Source organism: Corvus brachyrhynchos, unplaced genomic scaffold (genome assembly GCF_000691975.1).
Source record: "Corvus brachyrhynchos isolate BGI_N302 unplaced genomic scaffold, ASM69197v1 scaffold4, whole genome shotgun sequence".
Classification (NCBI taxonomy): Eukaryota; Metazoa; Chordata; class Aves; order Passeriformes; family Corvidae; genus Corvus; species Corvus brachyrhynchos.
In genome coordinates this window covers 5,511,371-5,515,520 of record NW_008237878.1, presented here as the reverse complement: position 1 = coordinate 5,515,520, position 4,150 = coordinate 5,511,371, and the positions used below count along the sequence as shown (strand labels likewise).

The 4,150-nt window shown below is 55.9% G+C and overlaps 2 long non-coding RNA genes across 2 annotated transcripts; one reads left to right on the top strand and one right to left on the bottom strand.

Annotated features, from left to right (window-relative positions):
• Nucleotides 1-2,063: 2,063 nt before the first annotated feature.
• Nucleotides 2,064-4,144, bottom strand: LOC108446274. Its single transcript, XR_001861422.1, has 2 exons — nucleotides 3,808-4,144; nucleotides 2,064-3,607 (listed from the first exon to the last, which is right to left on the bottom strand). It is a non-coding gene; the product is annotated as an uncharacterized LOC108446274 (long non-coding RNA).
• Nucleotides 3,681-4,082, top strand: LOC108446275. The gene is made up of 2 exons (XR_001861423.1): nucleotides 3,681-3,765; nucleotides 3,966-4,082. It is a non-coding gene; the product is annotated as an uncharacterized LOC108446275 (long non-coding RNA).
• Nucleotides 4,145-4,150: the final 6 nt, after the last annotated feature.

Genomic DNA, 4,150 nt, shown 5'->3' with positions numbered 1-4,150 from the left:
GGGCCCTGCCCCACTGCTTCTGCAAGCCAGAGAGAGTTTCAGGCAGGAGCATGGCCGAAGAGCTGCTCCAGCCCTGGCGAGCTGCTGTGCTGGAGCATCAACATGCTCTCCCGTGCCTTGGGAACACAGCATGGATCAGGCCCATATGCAACATCCCCAGGAGGAGGTGACAGGGACAGCAGCCAGTGATGCCTAGGGACTGCCACATCAGGCCATGGCAGGGACTTTCAGCACTCCTGGGAAAGGATCAGCCCCTTCAGGCTCAGGCCCAGGCCTCGGGCAGCTGCTTGATTCCCTTTGTCCCTTGGAGAACAAGCAGGGAGAAGGGAAGCAAGTTTTATTCCCTGAAGAAAGGTCCTTCTGCTACACCTGTAACCTCTCCAGGTAGATCAGCAGGCATATTCTCTGTGGGCAGGTAAGAGCAGAGGGAAGGCAGTGACCCCCCAGCTGCCCAGCACAGGGAAGGCAGCAGGGTGACACACTGTGCCAATCCAGCTGGAGCTGTCTTACCTCACAGGCTTAGCCTGCCAGGAGCCGTGATGCTGGAGCACCCCTGAGTGAGCTCCCATGGGTGCTGCCAACCGTGAGGGCCAGGCTCTGGAGAGAAACCCAAGCCCTGGGGACTTCCAAGAGCCAGTGACTCATCTCATCAAACTGCCAGCGCTGAGGGACACAGCTGGCAGAGGCTCTGCTGCACGTGGTGAGATGCACAGCAGCCTCCTGCAGCAGGCACCTTTCAGCTCTCAGTCTGTGCTCATCTCACCCTCAGGTACCCAAGAGGAGGCAAGGGAAGAATCCTGCAGCCTCCCAGCCCTCTCCCCTTAAGGGAAGCACAGACCAAGACACACCTTTCCAGGCTCACTTGACCTCTGGGGAAGGCTCTACTCAGCCAAGTCCTTCACATTTTATGAGCTCAGCTGCTCTGGTGCTATGAAGCATTCCGAAGAGCCAGGACCAGTAACACCCCTCCAGAAAGCGACACGACCCATCCCTGGAGCTGCAGGCTTGACAGTGACCACATTTATTCCAGCTTTATAATAAAGACCAAGACTTTCAAATCTCCTGGTCACAACAATGTTCAGCTGTGAAGTTCATGAGGTGATAAAGGCCAAGCACTTCAGCAATGCTTGCTGTGACAGACAGGATTTCCTTCGGTCTGGCTTGCAACATCCCAGCTTTCCCAGCTGGTCCGTCACATGCCAGCAGAGGAAGTTCAGAACCCAGCTGGAGCTCAGTGTTGAGGGCACTACATGTGCCACCAGCACCCAGTCATAGCACCCTCAGCACTCCACCAGCCTCAGCAGAGCCACACAACATCCAGGGTGACTGCAGAGCCCCTGGGCAGTGCCCCCCCCCCACCAGTGCTTGTTGCTGCCCTGTGCTGGCAGCACAGTTGGCAGGGCAGCAGGTGACACTGCCCTACAGGGACCAGCCCAGCACCCCCAGCCCGGACCCACACTACAGCCCTGCACAGACCAACCACACCCAACCCTAACACCACTGGGAGTCATCCAAGCTTCCCACAACCCTTCCTCCCTAAAAACCAAGCAGAGTGCAATGCTGGTTTGTAGAGTAGCCTCCAGGACAGCCATCTGGGAATGTCCAACAAAGGAGAGGGTGTGAGAGTAACAAACAGCCTTGCATCTCCAAGTTCCTTCCTTCTCTTCAAGATCACCTTTTCTCATCTCTGCCTACCTGCCTGCAAGGGCACTCAAAGGGTCCTGGAGCAGCCCACGGGGCATCTCCAGCACTGGGGGAGGGTCCTGGGTCCAGCCTCACTCCTCCTCCACTGCACCTAGCCAGGAGCAGCTGAAGCTTCCTGGCACTCAGGACAGAGCAAGCAGGCAATGTGGCATTCCCATAGCAGGGAAAAGAGCCAGACAACAGTATTATCTGCTCCCAGGGTAGGAAAAGACTCTCTGTCTGAGCGAAGGGTAAACACACAGTCTAGCAGTGGTCCTGTCTGGTGTTTTACTAGTCCTTCCCCTTGGAGAACACAGAGCCCAGACACCAGAGAGCCTGCCAGATTCCGTGGGTTTGATGAGGTGACAACACACAGCACATTTAAGAGCATTCAACAGGGAACCAGTTTAATCAGATATCAGGTTTGCACCATTCTTTTCAGTATCACAAGTACTGCATTTTTCTAAGAAATACAAGCACTCTCAGGTTTACAGAATGCTGGTCCTGGAGAAAACAAGAGGAAGAGAACAAGACACTAGGATACAGACACATTGACCACCACACTGGGCAGCAGAAAGGAAACTGCTCATCCCCCCCTCGCTGATGGTAACAGTCCCTTTGCAGGAGGCAGAGAGATCCCAGGGGATCTGTGCTGCTGCAGTGGGGCTGTGCCCTGCTGCCCCCACCCACCGAGGTCAGGATACCCCAGCAGAACCGTGGGACACCTCCACGCCCCCATCAGCACGACACCAATGAACACACCGCTCCCACGTGCCAGAGTGAAAAACCCCTGCATAAAGCCAGCTGACAAGCATCCAGATTCATCTACTCTAGATAACATTAAACTCAGAGCCAGGGTAAGTTACTTCATCCACAAGATTAACAGCTGATTCAATAGGTTGAACACATGCTACTTACAGCACATAAATAGAAGATGCTCTTTTTTACTTAAAAAACATGTGATGAAGGTCTAGGTCCAATTGCCTTGACACTGCCGCATGCACACGACTATTGGCCTCACAGAAGCGGCTGCGCTGGGCAGCAGGAAAGCTGTCTCTGCATCAGCTATTCCAGGGGTCACGGGACAGCTATCCTGCCCCCATGCTCGACACTAGCCACACAGCCAGGAAATAAACACGGCACTAGCCAGGAGTGCGCTTCAATACAAACTCTAGTGGTTTTCAAAAGAAATATTAATCCATAAAGGGTTACAGTTAACAGATATCATCATCACTTTATTTCTCAGAGCCAGAAATAGTGCTGAACAAACAAACAACAACAAAAAGGAGACACAGTATGTCATTTCCAGAAGTGAAACCAGGGTACAGGGTAGCTCTCAGCGAGACGAAGGGCTTCTGCAGCTGGGAGAGGAGGGGAGCCATGGCAGAAGATGGCAGCTCCCGCTCCCGGCGGGCGCCTGACCTTGCGACGCTCTCCGAGGGGATTTGTCACCGCAGCCTCCACCCCACCCCGCTACCAGGGCCCACAGCATGTGGGAACACAGAGTACCCCAGCACCCACCGAGCCAGGGAGCTGCGAGGAGGTGACTTTACAGGGAAGTACCCAAAAATAGAGACCTTAAAATAAATAGGACCAAAGCTTCTTTACAGTAGGCAATGCACTAGTTTTACCATGAACAAAACTAAGACTAACAGCCACTTCTTGCCAATGGAGAAACTTTTCCTCCTCTTCACATATTCCAGCCCCCTGCCCTCGCAGCTGCAGTGCGGCCGGGATGGCATTGCTGAGGATGGAGGCGGGGGCACGGCAGCAGCGAGTACACGCCAGGGCGAGCAGGGCCAGCTGGGGGGGCCCTGCACAGTCCCAGGGCTGGCGGAGGGGAGAGGCAGCTGGGGGTGCCTGTGTCCATTCCTGTGCCAACTACAACAATCCTCAGCAGCTACCAGCAGCTCTGCACTGTGACCTAACCACACGGCTCCAGATGTCACCACCGCAAACAGCTGTGATCCAGCTGCCTCCTCCAAAACCACTTCTTCCAGAGGGAAGAGAGGCAGAGTAGGGGCACAAGCAGGGCCTGACCTCACCCATGCTCGCCCAGCACCCTGCCGCAGCCCAGGCCAGGTGGGCTAGTGAAGAGCTGGTGGGGTGCTTCTGCACTGTGACCTAACCACACGGCTCCAGATGTCACCACCGCAAACAGCTGTGATCCAGCTGCCTCCTCCAAAACCACTTCTTCCAGAGGGAAGAGAGGCAGAGTAGGGGCACAAGCAGGGCCTGACCTCACCCATGCTCGCCCAGCACCCTGCCGCAGCCCAGGCCAGGTGGGCTAGTGAAGAGCTGGTGGGGTGCTGCCAGGGCTCCCCAGCCAGCCCGGGCTGAGAGGCAGGACGGGGAACCCCAGCCACGTTGAGAGGAGAGGTGAGGCAGTGGTGAGAAGGGAGCTGGGGGCAGGGGATGGGGGGCAGCGCTCACTTCTTGGAGCTCTGGGTCTTCTTGGGCAGCAGCA